Below are 17,555 nucleotides of genomic sequence, written 5' to 3'. Positions count from 1 at the left end.
TTGAAAGGAGCAGGAATGCAGCTTGACCCTAAAAGACCCTGGCAGCAATCTACATGCAGCTCAACTACTTAGCCCTCCCAGGGTATATTCAGCGCTGAAACCAAACCCAAAATAAAACTAGGAAAAATGCTTCTAAGTCTATATAACATCTCAGAGCTGTTTACACATCGTTTGATGACTCAAATTTTCCATTATTTTAAGCATGTGGGTTACAAATACCTAACCCCCTCAGCTATAACGTTCACATTGCCTACTCTACAATGCTTATTAGCATCAGTCCTCCAAAACTGGTTCAGACAAACACAACTTCCAGTGGTTACTTACATGTCCAAATGTATCATTACAGCAAAAACTACAACCAAGATGAATTCACACATTTTGTAAAGTAGTTTGGTCTATACATTCATTTTAATATAAACTCAAACCTATAAACAAAGGTCTACAAATGCAAAGGGCTACGTTCACCCATTGCACTAAATCAAAGCCAAGTTAACCCCTGTATGAGTTAGTGCAACAATGTATGAATGCAGCTAGAATTATTTCCAGTGTAATCTTTGCAAACTCTGCTGCTGACTACCAAGGGCAGAGTAAAACATTCTCCCACCGTGAATCAGTATTAATTCCAAGGAAAATTTGAGCCTTGGCAATTCTCCATTTGGATCCAGCAAAGGAGATAAAAGCTCATCTAGATTTAAAAATAAATATATTCTTTGAACCCAAACCCAGACGGGAAGAGGAGAGAAAGAACAGACCTACTACACTGTCTTCTATACAGGTGGTCCTTGACTTATGACCGTTATGGAGCTTGTCCATTACAACCTTTTAATGGCAATCATTAAGTGAACACTGCAGCCGTTAAGCAAAACAATGGTTCACTATGGGCGTGGTTTTGCCAAAATCTGGAAATGCTGATTTTCAGCAAAACTGTTATAAAATGTGATCACGTGACTGCAGGATGCTGCAAATGTCCGTAACTGCAATCTGGTTACTGAGCACCTGAAGTCCAGTCATGTGACCAGGGAGGCAACCACTGGAACTTTAAACTGAGGCCATAAGTAGCCCCCAGGCTGGTCTGCTGTAACTTCAAACGCTCTCTAATTAATCAGTCGTAAGTCAAGGATTACCTGTAATAGGACCTGAGTGGAAGATATGAACAAGTAGTGGAGGCAGAATGGTGAATTCTTATCTTTTCAAAAATATACCTAATTACATGTTAAGACTTTTTAACAGCATAAAAAATATATACATGTGTGGCAAAAATGTAGTATATGAAAAAAATAATTCCTAGGGTTGTGCGGGCTTTGAAAGTTGATTCCGAAAAAGTGCTCCAGCCTTTGCACAACTCTATTGTGTATTTAAAGATCTGGACATTTTTCAAACTTCTGTACGAAGTGTTACTTATTTATTTATCACATGTCTAAACCGCCCTATCACAAGACTTGGGATAGCTAGAAAAAGAGTAGATAGTGGATTTCTTATAGAAGCAAGAAGCAACAATTTCTTTTTATTTTAGGCTCACTTGAAATCCTATTTTAATGAAACCACTTTAATGAAGAGCAGAAATGTGTTGCACTTTGCAGGAGCTCCAAACATAATCACTGTTGCCTAATAAAGTAGGCAAAGTTGTAAAAAAAAAAGTGCCACATATACATGATGTGGGAAATAGATCTAAATGACCGGGTACTCTGTTTGCAAAGAATGTTAAAAAGACCCTTTAGGTTTGCCCTATTAATGGTGGTGATGGTGGAGAAAAGATGTCAAATAAATCTGCCATTATTTGAAGAACACCTAAAGAAAGCAATCAACAGACAAGGGACAGATATACTGATCTATTATCTATGGTTAAATTCAGATCTATTGCTGGATTTGGAAGGTATCAAAACTATCCCATGGACACTAATTAGTGAAGCAGAGAGAAACACACACAAGCAAACACTCCCCATTTTCAATCTCTTTCTTATTTTGGTAACCAATACATTAAGTACTTAAACAGTAATTAAACTGCATATGATGCAATCAAACACAGAGAAGATCTTGTTGAATCTTGCAACAAAGAAGATCTTTCTATAAAGGATCACTAAATACAGATTAATTACTATCCCTTCAATACATTTTAAACCAGCCTAAAAAGTGCACAAGGCAGGAAACAGAGTAACCACTCTGAACCATGCTAAATGTATAGAATGAGAAAGAATAAAAAAAAATGGAGGCATTGAATTACTTCAGTGGAATCACAGCTGTCGATCAGGAGGTGGGGGGCTGACATCATATATGCCATGATTTCACTGTGCATATGACACAACTAATACAAATTACGTAATTCACATGGAATGTTATTAGGAAATATATGTGGCAATCTTGCACATATTCCCTAATATTCCATGCACAAAGGCTCTGTACTTTCTGCTAACCCACTTTTCAGAGAAGTGGGCATTGAAATTTCCAGAATTCCCTTGGCTTCGTTGGCTGGAAATTGGAGCTGAAGTCCAACAAGTGCAGAGGGCACCTGGTTGAGGGAGTTGCCCTAAGCTGCCCAGAATAACACTCCTTCCCTAGACCATTTGTCAAATCAAAATCCAGAATTTAATAATCCACCATTTAAAATAGCCTGAGATATTTGGTGCCTCTAGCAGACAGTACAAATAGTCCCAGAAATTACTGACAATTTTTTGCCTTTTAAAGGAGCCAAGCTTGACTAGAGGGAAATTTTATTTTTTTTCAATTATCCTCCCATTATCTGTGATAGGCCCCTTTATACAGCAATATTAAAATTACAGGTAGTCCTTGACTTACAACCAGTCATTTAGAGACCGTTCAAAGTTAAAGAAAAAAAAGACATATGATCAGTCCTGATGCTTATTACTGTAGCCACATCCCCCACGGTCATTTGATTGAAATTCAGGCACTTGGCAACTGGTATGTATTTGCCATGGTTGCACTGTCCTGGGGTCATGTGATCACCATTTGTGATCTTCCCAACTAGCTTCCGGCAAGCAAAGTCAATGGGGGAAGCTATATTTGCTTAACAACTGCATGATTCACTTAACAACTGCAGAGATTCACTTAACAATCATGGCAAAAAAAAAGGTAATAAAAATCAGGCCTGACTCATTTACAATCTTGCTTAGCAACCAAAATTTGGGTCCCAATTATGGTCATAAGTCAAGAGCTACCTGTATGGCAGCACTAATACGCTATTTATCGTGACATTAATTTCTGATTGTATGGAGCATCTTCAAAAGGCTAAATATTAATAAATATTAATAAACTTGAGTTTAGGTCATCTTATGTACCGGATACACACAGTATATACAACATTTCCCAATCCCTGCCATGCTAAACATTGCTATCTACTTCTCCAACAAGACCTCTCTGATCTCCAGAGAGATGCCTTGCAACTTAACGGATCAATGTTCAAGTTTGACAAGACTTAATTCTCTTTGAACTTGGGACCATTTCAAACAGGATCCACCCCAAAATGCACCCCATGAGTCTAAGCGGGCATCCAATGTTCAATTTTAGCTAAAACTGCTGTCCGGTAATTGTCTACTATAAAATCCAATAAATACTGGCGCTAGTACCTTTATTTAACCAACCTTTATTTTAAAGGATCGGGTTGTAGACAGGTTGTTCTCAGCTCCCGGGAAGATCGATTTCGCATGTGCTTGGAGTGTGTGTGTGTGTGTGAGTGTGTGAGCGCGCGCGCGCGGGTGTGTATGCATACAGTATACGTCTATATATTTCGAGAGGGCCCACGTGGCAGCAACTAATCACCAAAAATAAAACACCCAGCCTTTCCAGCCAACGGCTTGCCGAGAGGCTGAGCGACCCGCCGGTCTTGGCCGAAGACCCTGGTTTCTCCCTCCACCTCCCAGAGCACTAACATGAAGCCGCTCCTCCGCGCCCTCTCTTCCCCGCAGAGGCCCCCTAAAAGGGGTCTGTTCTCGCTTGTACGCATTGGCCTTCCCGGCCAAGCCCACTCACGAGCGACCGCGGGACCCAGTGCCGCCGAGAGGCACCCCTCCTCCCCCCCATACACACATAACTGTTCGTCCCTTGGCGACCCCCGCGCCTTTGGCCCAAGTTTCCTTGAGGTCCGCCGAAGTCTCTGCGGCCGGCGAGGAAGAGCGAGTGCTCCCTCCCAGAGGGCCCCTCCGCGGACTTGGGAGAGGGAAAGCAAAGGGACCCTCCTTCTCTTCCTCTTGCTTCCCCCCCTTTGAGCCCCACGACCTCCCTCCCCCCCCTCCCACTTTCCAAGACTGCGGCCGCTCCAACGGGCATCTGATGCAACAGCTGGAGCGAGTTGCAGGAGGAGGAAACGCGCGCCTCGTTTTTGCCGCGCGAGCCTCTTCGCTGGCGCCGTCCTCTTCTGAACAACACACTCACCTTCTTCTGCCTTTCTTGAGGGGAAGGAAGGAAGGACCGGAGCCTTAGAGACGTTCCCCTCCGGAGAGAGAGAGAGAAGGGAAGTGGCGCGGAGCGGAGGTGTTGGGGCGAGAGGGGGCAGTTTTCCCCGCGCGCTCAAACATATACACACACACACAGAGGCACTACAGACGCAGGCAGGGACAGACAGGCGAGCGCGTGCCAGCCTCACAGCCAATCACACCCCGAAGAAGTAGACTTCACAAGAATGCAAGCCAAGGGGCCCACGTGGAACGGGAACAGGTGAAGCGCGGGCTCTCTTTTTCTTGCCTCTCAGCCTATCGCAAGCTTCGGTGGTCTGCCGGGCATTCAGGAGCCCAGGAAAATTCCAGCAGTCTGGAAAAGGCCCGTGAGAGATTCCTTGGTTTGATTTCATCTGTAATGCGCGCGCGCGCGCGCACACACACACACACACACACACACACTAATGTATCATGCCTTTTGGGGGGCTGCAGTTGGGTCTGGTTGACACATCAACGTGCAGTGCTTTATTTCTTCCCTATTCTTTGCTCACTCGCCAGTGGTTCACGCGTGCACGTCTTATCACTTGATGTCAACACCTGCCGTGTCCATGAGACGCCACAGATCTAGTAGATTGTAAACACTGGCTTGTGCCACCACCATGCTTTTCTGCGGATGCAGGGATTTGCACGTCAGCAGTCCAAAATGCAGTAAATAAGTTGCAGTCAAAAGTTATTTGCATAATATAAAGCAGATGATACTGCACTTAAGGCAGATCTTCGGCAAATAATTTTAAAAAGTTAAATGAAAAATTTGTACGTGTGGGCATTGGTCTGTAATGTTTTTTTCTGTGTGGATAAAAACAAAAATCCATAGACGCGTGAAGATCGTGCACAAAAATGTACTGTAAACATTTTTCAAATTTATCACTGGCCATTGTTTTTTTTTCTGCGTGTAATAAAACAGACATGAATGTGCATGAATGGTTGTAGGGTAGTGATCTTTAAAAAGCAGAGAAGATGCTATTGGTCCACAGAATTAAAACTCCCAGGAGATGACAAACACAAGATACAAATATATATATACTCAAATAAATCACATAGAAAGGCAATCCACTTTATACGGCATATGCCAGAGTCTAAGCTACAGGACGGATAGTAACAATAAGAGATTTTGCCACTTCATTGTATTCCCCCACTCCACCCCACCCCACCCAAGCATTTCCATTCATACCCTTCCAATCCAACCAGCATAACACCCATGCTTGCTAATGCCTCTTCCTATATAGTTGGCAGAAATAAAAGAAATTATTGTAGCATAAAATCACAAGATGGCCCTCTGAAAAACCTGATTGTTTTGATTCCTGCCAAATTACAAATGCCTTCTTTTAATTTAATGAAGACCAAGCTGGGCCCACTTCCAATTGCATTCAAAATGTTTATTGGGAACCAGTTAATCTCTCAGAACATTCCATATATCAGGAAATTTTCTAAAAAGGGGTTTGGAGCAAGAGGCATCAGGAGATTCACAATAGAGGTTAATGATCAGCACAATTTCCGAAACAGTGTTTCTCCACCTCATAACTTTAAGATGTGTGGACTTCAGCTCCCACAATTCCCTGGCCAGCATGCCCAGACATCTTAAAGTTATTGAGGTTGAGAAACACTGGTTTAAAAAATGTGCATTAACAATGTGAAAGAAGAATCTCATACTGTTTATGATGTTAATACTATTTTCATGGCAATTCAGATTGCTTATTCTCTTCCCAGGTAGACTACTTACAGTACAGTGGTACCTTGGTACTCATCATTTATTGGTTCTGGGAGGCGTGATGAGTACCAAAAACAATGAATTTTTCCCATAAGGAATAATGTAGTGAGTCATAAGGCAGCCGACACCGACAAGTTCCAGCTTGTGCGTTTGAGTACCAAATAATGAGTACCAGGACAAAAAAGTTTGTGTCAAAATGAGTTGAGTACCAAATTTGATGAGTCTCAAAGCAGTTGAATACCAAGATACCACTGTAATCCCCACTCCCAACATCCTGCAAATTGCCCTGTAGGAAACCCTGCAATTTATACTGCTTCCTGAGCCAGATCTACCATCGGGTAGCAGCAGGAAATTATTGTCAGAGACGGAGTACTGGAAGGGAGGAGAGGCAGCAGGGGCACCCTCTTTGCTGTTCCTCCTGGACTCCCCAACTATGTCTTCCTCCTAGCCTCTGGTTATATATTCCGTAGGATATGGCTTCATGGCTCATGCTTGCCCAATTCCATCCATTTCTGCAGATGGCCTTGAAAGAAGCAGTGTCTTGTCCTTTATTTCAGATAGCAGAATATCTTGGGCTGATCCTGTTAGGACTAGAATTGCACAAGGATGGTCAGAAGTTCTGCTCAAAGCAGGCAATTTTGTGCAGTTGGTTTTGTTGTCCGCTGTTTATACTGTATGCAAAGCATGTATATAAATCCATTATCTCTGTGGCTGTATAAGAACCTGTATATTGGCTCAGCTTTAGCCAAGTCTCAGAAGAAGCTTGCTCTTGAATTTCCATTTTCATCCAGGTAAAGTACATCCTTTACAGGCTTGTACTAACATTGGTAATAATTAGGCTGCCTTACTAATGAGGTATAATTATAAACAATTGGTTAAAGCAGTTTGAGATTCCAAAGGGTGAAGGATTAATACCAAAGGTACTTGAAGTGACCTCAGAAAGTTCTGGTCAGCTCTTTTCATCCAATGCCACTTCTTCTCCAGGCCATACACCCAACAGATCTGATGCCATGGAAAAGTTGTCAATTGTAGTCTCTGGTTATGTGATACAGTCAACCCTATCATGTCTTTGCAACACTTAATGCTCAGAAAAGGATGTGCATAATAAAGTTGGGTGATTCACGCAGTGATAGCTAGAACTGTATGAATGCTATATTTCAAAATCTGTCACCAAAAACATCTGAATTTTGCAGAGGAACGCATTATGCAATCATTGCTTCTATTGATTAACTACTTTGTATAATTTATCCTGCTTTTGACCTCATGGAAAGAACATTGTGTAATGCAAGGTAATAAAGCCCTGCCCTCAGTAGCTGTATTGACCACATCACTGCCCCACCTCCTTTAATTTTTTTTAACTGACCTCTGAATAAACTGGCATGGATGACTTGCTTTCAGAGAATCTTTGTATCACTTCTAGGAGAATCTTGTTTAAAGATTTAATTCCAGATCTTGTTTAAAGATTTTAATTAGTTAACATGGTATTTGTATGTTGGTTTATTCAAAAGATTGAAAAACTTTCTTCAACGGCATTACTGGGGTAGCACTATTTCAACTTTATTTTCCTCCCATCTCTCTCCTACATTTGTCCTTTATTACAGATAATCCTCAACTTACAACTGTAATTGAGCCTGTAATTATGGTCATAAATCATGGCCTTTGTTAAATGAGTCACCATGTGTCCACACTCAATTTTACAGCCATTTTTGTGGCAGCCTTTAAGTGAATGTAGTGGTTGTTCAGGAAATGTGGCGGTCATTAAGCAAACCAATTTTCTCCAATGCGTGTTTTTTTGCCAGAAATTGGAAATAAATGTTGGAAACTGGCAAAAAATCACCAAAAATTGTGGTCATGTGAACAGCCATAAATGCAAAACAATTGCCATCCAAAATGCAATCACATAACCATGGGCAGTATGTGTATGCGGCTGCTGGAACTTCAAAATTGACTTGTAAATAGCTCTGGGGAGCTCCATCTTAACTTCTAATGGTCGCTAAGGGACTGGTCATTAAGCAAGGACTACCTGTATCTATCATGTCTGCTAACAGCTACTTGGGAAACCTGGCTTACAGTTTCACTGCCTGATTGTCAAGAATTTTCCTACTTGTTCTCATAGCAAGCTGACACACTCAGAAGAACCACAAACCACCGGAATAGTGTTATCAGGGGCTGGCAAAGTTTGTTCCCAGTTTCATGTGACTAGATTTGGTTCCAATAGAAGAAATGGCAAGAGAACCCACTGAGGCACCAGAGTTTCTGCAAGGGACCTTTCCCAGTCCCAGCACTGCTGGCCCCATGTCAATACTTCAAATAATCAAGGAGAAAAAAGATTCAGACTTAAGAGCGTTTACTCTCACATTACTCACTGCTTTGTTAACATGACTTCTGAAGGCTGCCCAACCGATCTACAGTCTTTCAGTGGTTTAGATGAGCATTTGGACAAGTAGAGACCTGAGCACATTTTCAGATTTATTTCTTTGCATGTAATTCTCTCCCTTCCCGTTTCACTCCTTCTCACTTTCTACCTTTGGTTCTGTTGATTATAATGTACTTTGTTTGATGTTATACACTATATTTAGTTTGGCACTCTTAGGGCCTTTTACGTTATACAGTAAGTGCTGTCTTGCTCTTTTCCGTCTTCCATTCAAGCAACACTTCTGCAATTATTGTTAATTTGATTTTTTACTTTTGTGTTGCTTATTAGATTTGGCAGTCAGCTGGTAAAACTGTTAACTGTTACTCGTTTCCCTTCAAAGGACAATCTCTTTGTCCCAGAAATAACTTCCCCACATTGATAAGACCTTTCAGACAGAAGCTCATTAAACAGGCAAGCCTATGCCCTTTCAGAAGTGACTGAACTACAACTCCCAACAGTCCTAGGAGTTGTAGCTTGACAAATTTGGGGGAAGGCCTCAGGGTCTGTCATAAATACAAAGGATCAATATCCACAAACAATACTATGTTCTACTTTGAGCTACCTAATTATGATTTTTATCCTGTTGGTTTCTCTGGTCTATAATAATCTCGAATGCGAAAATATTATAAGGATATTGAACTTTGATATTGCCTTTAAGTTATTATTCCCTAATCCTAGGGGTGTTGAGGGTGAACTGTGATGATGCAAAATATTCTCTACATCAGTGGTTCTCAACCTTTTTAATGCCGCGACCCCAACCGGTCGTAAGTCGAGGACTAAACCGGTCGTAAGTCGAGAACTTTCCCTGCCCGGGAGCACCGCGCATGTGTGGTTCCGCCCCCTGCGCCGGCCGAGGCGTAGCTGGCAAGCGGCAGAGACGGAGCAAGCTGACCACCAGCTGGCCCAGCCCAAGGGAGGTAAGGCACCTGCCGGAAAAGGGGGAAAAAATGGCGGACAAAAAAAATGGTGGACAAAAAAAATGGCGGACAGCCTTGCTTGGCGACCCCCATGAAATGGTCGATCGACCCCAAATGGGGTCCCGACCCACAGGTTGAGAACCACTGCTCTACATCATCTGGGACACTGTGTACAATGCTCTTTTCTAAGACTGAAGCCTCATTCTGTTTCTCTAGGCTCAACTCCTCTTTTGCCCCACCTGGCAGACAGTTAAAATTTGGCAAACCAAGCCTCCGTTCTTGTTGCAGCTGCTGCCCACAGGGCCTTTCCCATGAAACGAGTATGGAGATAACAAAATCGACCAACCACAGGCATGTTCTTACCCTGCAGGAGCTCCACTCCTACTTCCTCTCTTGCTGCTGCCACATATACAACCATTTCCTCACTTCAAATTCCAGGAGCTCCTGCCATCCACAGGAGATCTGGTCTCTCATTGTTCTGCTAAGGGCCTGATGGGACACAGGACCCTTTGGCTCTGCATGCATCAATGGCCTGATCCTGCTTCGTCTTTCCTCACTGCCCTTACAGGAAATCCTGGTCTTGGAAGACACCGTGTGAGGAGCTTCCTTGAACAGATAAGGCCCAAGCGTGGTGTATGCAAAGCCATGGTCAAAGTGGGATTAAACTTACTTACCAAAGCTTCCCTGGCCTATGGCATATGGAAAGAGAGAAGAACTTTAGAATTCCTCTGAGCATAGCAGAGTATATTTAAATCCATTCAGGTAATGCAGACCACTCTTACATTCTGCTCCAAAGCATTCAGGCCAACAGAAGATCCAGTACCTTTTCTTTGGCAAATGAACCAAAAATTACATTCAAGATGATAATTTGAAAGAGGGAAACTGGCCAAGCACATGAACAAGATCTGAGGTCTCCCCTCCCCTTCCCAAATCAGCCTGATTTACCAGCCCCAGGTGAACTGGAAAAGTGAGGCAGTTTGCTGTACTTAACACCCTTGAAAAGGCCACCACAGCCCCTTGAGAGACTAACATTGACTTTAATTAGCCCAAGCTCTCCTCACTTGCTCTCTTGGAATGATTAAGCTTCCAGTTGTCTATGAATTGGAAAATTTCCAGGGAAAGCCTTTTAGAGCGACAAGAGACACAGCAGTAGGATTTCTGACTGATCCTTTCTCAAGCTGTTAGTTGAGTGCAGGTTCAGATCCACAAGGTTAGAGAGTACAGTTCCTTATTGTGCTAATATCTGGCCAAATAAGGCTCGCTTCCCAAGCCACAGAAATCCCTTGTACACATCACACCAAGCCATGGTTTGTTTCATCAAGATTTCTTGAACAAATCACCATTGCTTTGGTACATGGAACATATGAATCCTTCATTCTGCCCTTAGTAGATAGGTGTGACTCCAGCAAAGCTCATAAAGTGGGTATATTCAGAACAGCTGTTAGAATAACAAATCTGGGAATTCCAGGAGCAACAGACCTATCCAAACACATCTGAAAACTGCCATGTTGAGGAAAACCAATATTGCTTTGGGCGTTTCTTCCTGGGATGGATACAGTATGAAAGCATGGGCCAATGGGGGAGAATCAGTGCAGACAGTCAGCTGCTATTACATCCAAGGCAGAAAAGATAGGAGGCCTCAAATAAGCAGCTCCCTTCCAAAGTGGAAAATGCTAAAGTTGACGCTTGTATTTGGAGCCCAGCCCTTCTCCTTTTTTGGGAGATGCCAGATGCTTGAGGACAAGGCCTGTGGCTGTTCATTGACGTGAGCAAAGAACTGCATATGGCACAGGCTTTGAGGCCCCCCTCTTTTCTCTGTGAAGACAATCATACAATCTTCTGTACAAGGATATGACCTAAAAGACTTGTCTTTAAACTGAAAGGGGGGGCTGAATTTAGATGAAAGTCTGGAGTCAGTTAAAGCTCAAATAAAACCAAACAATGAGAATTGGGAGCTGAAGGAGGCAGGCCTGATTTTCTATATCCCTGTCTTTAGAAATAAATTAATAGTTTAGGAATGTTTGTCCAATCTTTTCTCTGGAAGTGCTCTTTAAGGTGAATTTTAAAGAAGAACTCTGAATTTCTCTTAAAAAACATATAACAGACTCCGAAAGCTCCTAGTCTGAAAAAGTATCTCCCTTTGGGGAAGAAACAAAAGGAGGGTTAGATATTGTAAGTTAATTCAGGGATCTTCATGCTCTGTAGAATTAAAGGAGAAATCTGAGATCCCAGTTGTGAAAGATAAATGGGATGTCTCTGGACCTTGTTTTATTTTAACCTGCTCATCCAATTATTTTGAATATTAAAATGAAAAGCAACTACATTTTTATGGGCGGGTTATCAGTAAGCTGCTTAGAATCATTTGGGTTGAAACAGCATAAACACATTTTACAAGCATTTGCAAACAAACCTGGCTATTTTGCTTGAAAACCTACATATATTTATGCTTATCCCATCGAAAGTAATAGTAATAGGGTTTCCTTTTACTTTTTCTTGTCTTTAAATGGCCTTTACTGAGAGGCAGGCAGGCAGGCAGACAGGGAAAAGGATAGGCCATCCGTGTACTAAAATGTGATTGTACCAAACCTTAATCTCCAGGGATTCTGAAAGCTGTGATTGAAGAGGGAGCTGTAAGCAGCATTCAGGTGCCCTGTCTCATGCATGTCAGGAGGTTATTCTAGCTACAGAAAGAACCATGCCAATTCAATTAAACTTACTTCCTGACCTATCCCCGGTCATGTAGTTCCACTTAGAATTGTGGCTCAATGCCATTCAGCCAAGGGAAGATATCATTAGCTGAGGCATAAGGATCCTTGGCTCTGGGGGCAAGGCCCTCTCTGGACAGCTGGTTATCTTGCAAGGCACAAAGATCTCCTGCCCCATCTTCAGAGCTCCTTGCGTGCTCTGTGCTGCCTGAGACATCCAAGCTCTTTGGGCAATGCTAAAAGGGCAGGTTTTGCAAAACAAAAACACCACTGGCTTTGTGTCATGTGCTTTTATATTGAGCAGTACTGACTAATCTTTATTAACATTCAGGCCCAAGTGAACCCTAACCTGGCAATCCTAACAACTCAACAATATTTATAAGGAATAGATACAGTTGTAATGCAATGTTGTGTAAATCGCCCAAAGGATTGGGTGATATAGAAATGCAAGAAATGCATGAATCTCCACATTTGTAACTAGTTTCCCTGAAATGTCAACATATGATATCAGGAAAAGTTAATTGGTTGTTCTTCTGCCTATTCTAGTCCTCAGGGATTTGCTCTCTCCTTGGGGATGGCTATTGGCTTCCCATATACCGCTTGTCAGGGAGATAAGAGCAGATACACAATTTATTTGCTTGTTGCCCTCTAAATGGAGTAAAACCAATTCCTGCCTTTGTACTTTCTGTTATTTGGATATGGAGGGAGTGTTCGATGATATCAAATCAGAAAATGTTTGAGTTAGACACAGGCAGGATCCTATTCTATCTCAAACAGTTAAGTTTATCCTCAATCTTCCAGGAATTATTATTTTTAATTGCTGAGCATTCTTGACCATAAGTTCTCCATACACAGCACTCAAAAAAGTCAAGGATAGGGAGGGAGATTAATTCTACTTCTACTTCTTTTTTGCAGCTTCTATGTCCAATGAGACGTGAGGTACTTTTAGCTCTGTTGAACTTCTTATTGGTGTCTGGCAAATGTTCAAATGTTCAACCAAGTTGCAGCTGGGTCAGTTTTGTCTGCTTGAAACTTGACAAGCAACAGCATGAAAATTAGAAATAAAAGGTAGGAAGGAGAAAATTCATCCCAATAGCCCAAAGGATAAACAAGAAAAAATGTGATAACCATTTGATTTATTGATGGAAATTTCAGTTCTGTAGCTTCTTGTGTTTAACTGTCCTTTGAATTCTTTGCTTATTTGCTTTAAGTATTACAACATTAAGGTCAGAAATAGAAGAGTTCTATGCCCTTTTATATTTGGCAATACTTCTATTGGGATTGGGTTTTTTTCAGTTTTAATGGTTGATTTCTGTAAAAGAAAGCACCAGTGTTTCTATCTGTTTAGAAGTTTCATCTTCTCCAGTTAAAAGCCTTAATCTGTAGTATACACTCAGCTTCAAGTTACTGTACTTAGTACTTGCTGAGAAGTGACTTTGCACATGTTCTGTTTTCAGTATATTATATGATTAACACATGGTTTTCATCATGAAGCTGAATCCTGGTTCACATTCTGACTTTCTCCTTACAGTCAACATAAATTAGAGAATCAAGCTAAAAGTCAGAAATTTGAATTTTTGTACAATACTCAAGATAATATTGTCTTAATATAAAAAGAGAAAAGAAGGCATTCACAACTCCAGAGTACTATATGTAGCCTGCCTATATTTGCAATCTTAGATTGTTCTTTTCTCCTGAGAGTTTTACTCCATCTTGTGTTGAGCCAGGAAATAACAAATAATCAGAGAATGAAGTGCTTCAAGATATCCTTGTTCAATTTATGGCCATTGGAGTTGCAGTGGCAGTACAACTTTTGAACTTGCTTATAATTTGTTCTTAAAGAAAATAATCCAAAGAAATCAAACTGAAGGTGAATTACTAAACAGTAAGGATCAGGGCTGTTGAATGTAGTCTTTTCGTTTGAATAATGAGCCCTAAAGATGACATCAAGAGAGAACCAGTTTGGTGTAGTGGATGAGGTGTGGACTAGAAATTGTTGGACTGTGAGTTCTAATCCTGCCTTAGATATGAAAGCCAGCTAAGAGACTTTGGGTCAGTCACTCTCTCTTAGCCCAAACACGGCTGTTGTTGTTGGGAAAATGAGAAGTGAGCTCATTGTCTACACTGAGTTGAATCATGCAAAATAAAGGAGGGATGTAAATCAGTAAATATCAAAATTGTATTTGGACTAATCTTGAGGAACTCTTTAAATCTACCATTTTTTGACCTTCTAACTCCAGGTATGGATTGCCATACCCAGTATTCCCAAATAATTCAATATGTCATCGGGAAAACACTAACTGAAGGAGATTGTCTTTTCTTCTGTACATTTGCTATGAAATTCTGTCATACTCTCAGTTCTGAATCTTGTTTTGCCCTACTTCATTCTATGACTTTTTAACTTTTTTCTTTTTAATGCTAAGCACCAAACATACTATACAGATTTTGTAAAGGCTTGAATTGTGCCAAATGATGTCCAGGGCCTAAATACTTTTTCCTATCATCTTCATTTAGGATTAGTAGAAAGCCATTTGGGCTACACTGGCAAAAAAAAAAAAAAATCAAGGAGCTTGGGACCACCTTTTCTGACTAACCCATTCTGTTAAAAGGCAGAAGCTTTCATGAGTCTTTTAATAAAAGGTGTTAGTTGGAAAAGGTGCTACCAGACTCATCTTTTGTCAGCAAAGACTGACAAGCCTCTCCAACAAGAACACCAAATTCAGCCATCTGGGTATACTAAAAAATTACTTCATCATTATGGGAACATATATTTGCATATGGACTTTCTGATGCTATTTGAAAAGGCCCCTTAATGGGAATGAATATTTGCTTTGAAAGGATCAGTAATAAATTGTACTAATAACTACAATTATACTTTTCCTTTTGAATGCCTCACAAAAATCACTCCAAAATTCTGCACTAGAAGATTACAGGTATTGGATTTCCTTAGCTTTAAATTAATTTGGAGGCTTGGTAATCTTCTCCATAACAATCGGGGTGGTGGGGGTGGTGACATTATTCCCTCTTCAGTTTGCAGAATATTGATCCAGAAAGCCTCCCCTTATTGTTGCAATACATTTTGTATTCAGATATACTTATAGCCCCTTAATTATCTTGTGACTACAGATTTATGTCCTCTTTTAAAATGAAGTATTCCAGCTCATTACTGGACTCAGAAGCATTCAGTATTTAGCAGAAATCATCCTGATAATTGCTGAAGCTCGATTTGGTTAACACGCACATTCATATGCTCTGACGAAAACAGTCACACAGCATAAGATGCAATGAGAAACTGTTAATTCTGCATCATTGGGCTACAAACTGATAATTCTTGTATCATTTTAGGACTTTGCTACTCAAAATTTGCTGTTCCACAAGAATAAAACTTGCTGGGTCAGAGCAGCCTTTATGCAATTGTTGAGATACAATCCAATGGTGTATTTACATAAACAAAAATCGTTTTCATGCATCATGTAGAAAAGGCCCCCTGCCCAAGAAACCTTTGAAAACAGACTGTTAAATATTTATAGAGGGATAACATACAATTTTGAAGATAAGGTCCATAATGCTGAATTTCACTCTTTCCCAATGTATTTTGACAATAGTTGAAAAATGTCAAGCAGAATATAAAACACTTGTCACTTTCAAATATTCCAATCTCAAAACAGGTCTTTTTTCAGTGTTCTGAGTTCAGTTTAAAAGAAGTTACTTTTAGTAATTTTGTCCAGAGATCAAAACAACACCTATATGTGACAAAACAAATTGCATTCTTTGCAATGGCTGCATGGAAGAGAGGAAAGCAGATGCTGGCAGATAGTCTGGTTAATATGAGAGGGAATGAAATGAAATGAAAAAACAAAACAAAACTGGCCCTTAGCACCGTATTATGTTTAGGTGGCTTTAAGTTTTTGTTTTAGCTTGTAGTAAGATTGCTTTCTTCTAAACGTTTTCTAGACTTAGCCACTACCAAGCAAGGATCTGAGATAAGTCTATCCTGCCAGTTTACCAGGTAAATGCTGCTGTTTAAAAAAATGATTTGTGAAAGTTCATGCAGATAAGGCAAATTGATTGTGTTGTGATTTTGTATGCAAATAACCAAGCCCGGCTAATCCCCCCAATACCTATATATAATCAAACCTAGTTAGTGCTTAGGTGCAAGACCATCAAGAAATCCAAGGATAGTAAGCTAGACTTGGAAATTAAAACAATATATCAACAGGAAGCAATAGCTAAATCACTTGACATTATTGCTAAGAAAACTGGCTGTTTCAGTAGTCAAAAGTTGAGTTTTGAGTCTTTACTTAAAGACCTGCGCATGTAGGTGTAGTACTGTGCTTTACATACAAACGTTGCTAGTATGTTCAGGTAATGAAAACACAATGACTTTGACATATTTGATTTGTAGAGATTTGATGTATATGAAAGTCTTTTGTGTTCACCTACAGTACACATGTCCTTTGCATTTGAGGGGTTTTTGTTTCTGTTTATTTTTTGAGCTTTTGAAGATGTTATCTATAAAGGTTCTTCAGTCCTGGTTAAGTTTACAGAGATCATTTTAAAATGCCCCAACTGCAAAAATGATATTGCTTTGGGACAGCCAGATCTAATCTTTTTCTTCTGTGCTACGTGGAGTTTAATTTGTCATGACTGAACTCTCAGCCTGTGCAATTTTTTCTTTTGTCCTTGTGAGCTCCAGCATGTTTTGCTTCCCAACTGCGGCAATACTCTATACAGGTAGTCCTCGACTTACAACCACAAGTGCACCCAAAATTTCTTTTGCTAAGCCTCTGTTTGCCTCTGTTACGACTTTTCTTGACACAGTTGTTACGTGAATCACGGCAATTGTTAAGTTAGTAGTAACATGGTTGTTAAGTGATTCTCATTGACTTTGCTTGTCAGAAGGTTTTAAAAAGTGATCCCATAAGCCCGGGACACTGCAACTGTCATAAATATGAACCAGTTGCCAAGAGTCCGAATTTTGATTACATAATCATGGAGATGCTGCAACAGTTATAAGAAAAACAGTCAATTCAATTTTTGTCAGTGCCACTGTAACTTCAAACGGTCACTAAAAAAATGGTGGTAAGTCAAGAACTACCGGTATGTTATTTCCATAGCTCTACGATGCCATCAAGAAATATATTCATTAACACAAAAATTAAAAATCAGATTGAAGGCTAAATTGATTTTTTACTTTTTGAGAACAAAAAAAATATACAAAGAATAAAGCTGTAATGGTACGGCATTCTTAATAATGTTCAGTCACTGTTCCAGTTCCATTCTTTAACAGATTTTTGTGTTTTTTTTAAAAAAAAATCATCCGCTGATAATTCCCCCCCCCCTGCAAGTTGTATGTCTGGT

At 40.5% G+C, this 17,555-nt stretch overlaps 1 protein-coding gene across 1 annotated transcript in view; it reads right to left on the bottom strand.

Annotated features, from left to right (window-relative positions):
* The window catches only part of SLC38A5 (solute carrier family 38 member 5), a 38,090-nt gene extending 33,555 nt beyond the window's left edge, over nucleotides 1-4,535 (bottom strand). The window contains exon 1 of the mRNA XM_015829559.1: nucleotides 4,387-4,535. The gene's annotated coding sequence lies outside the window, so the exon portion shown is untranslated. The remainder of the gene's footprint in view (nucleotides 1-4,386) is intronic.
* Between the last annotated feature and the right edge of the window lie 13,020 nt (nucleotides 4,536-17,555).

The sequence above is a fragment of the Protobothrops mucrosquamatus genome, unplaced genomic scaffold (assembly GCF_001527695.2).
Source record: "Protobothrops mucrosquamatus isolate PMUCROS unplaced genomic scaffold, P.Mucros_1.0 scaffold_234, whole genome shotgun sequence".
In the NCBI taxonomy this organism is placed as follows: domain Eukaryota; kingdom Metazoa; phylum Chordata; class Lepidosauria; order Squamata; family Viperidae; genus Protobothrops; species Protobothrops mucrosquamatus.
This window is presented reverse-complemented; position numbering and strand designations above follow the sequence as displayed.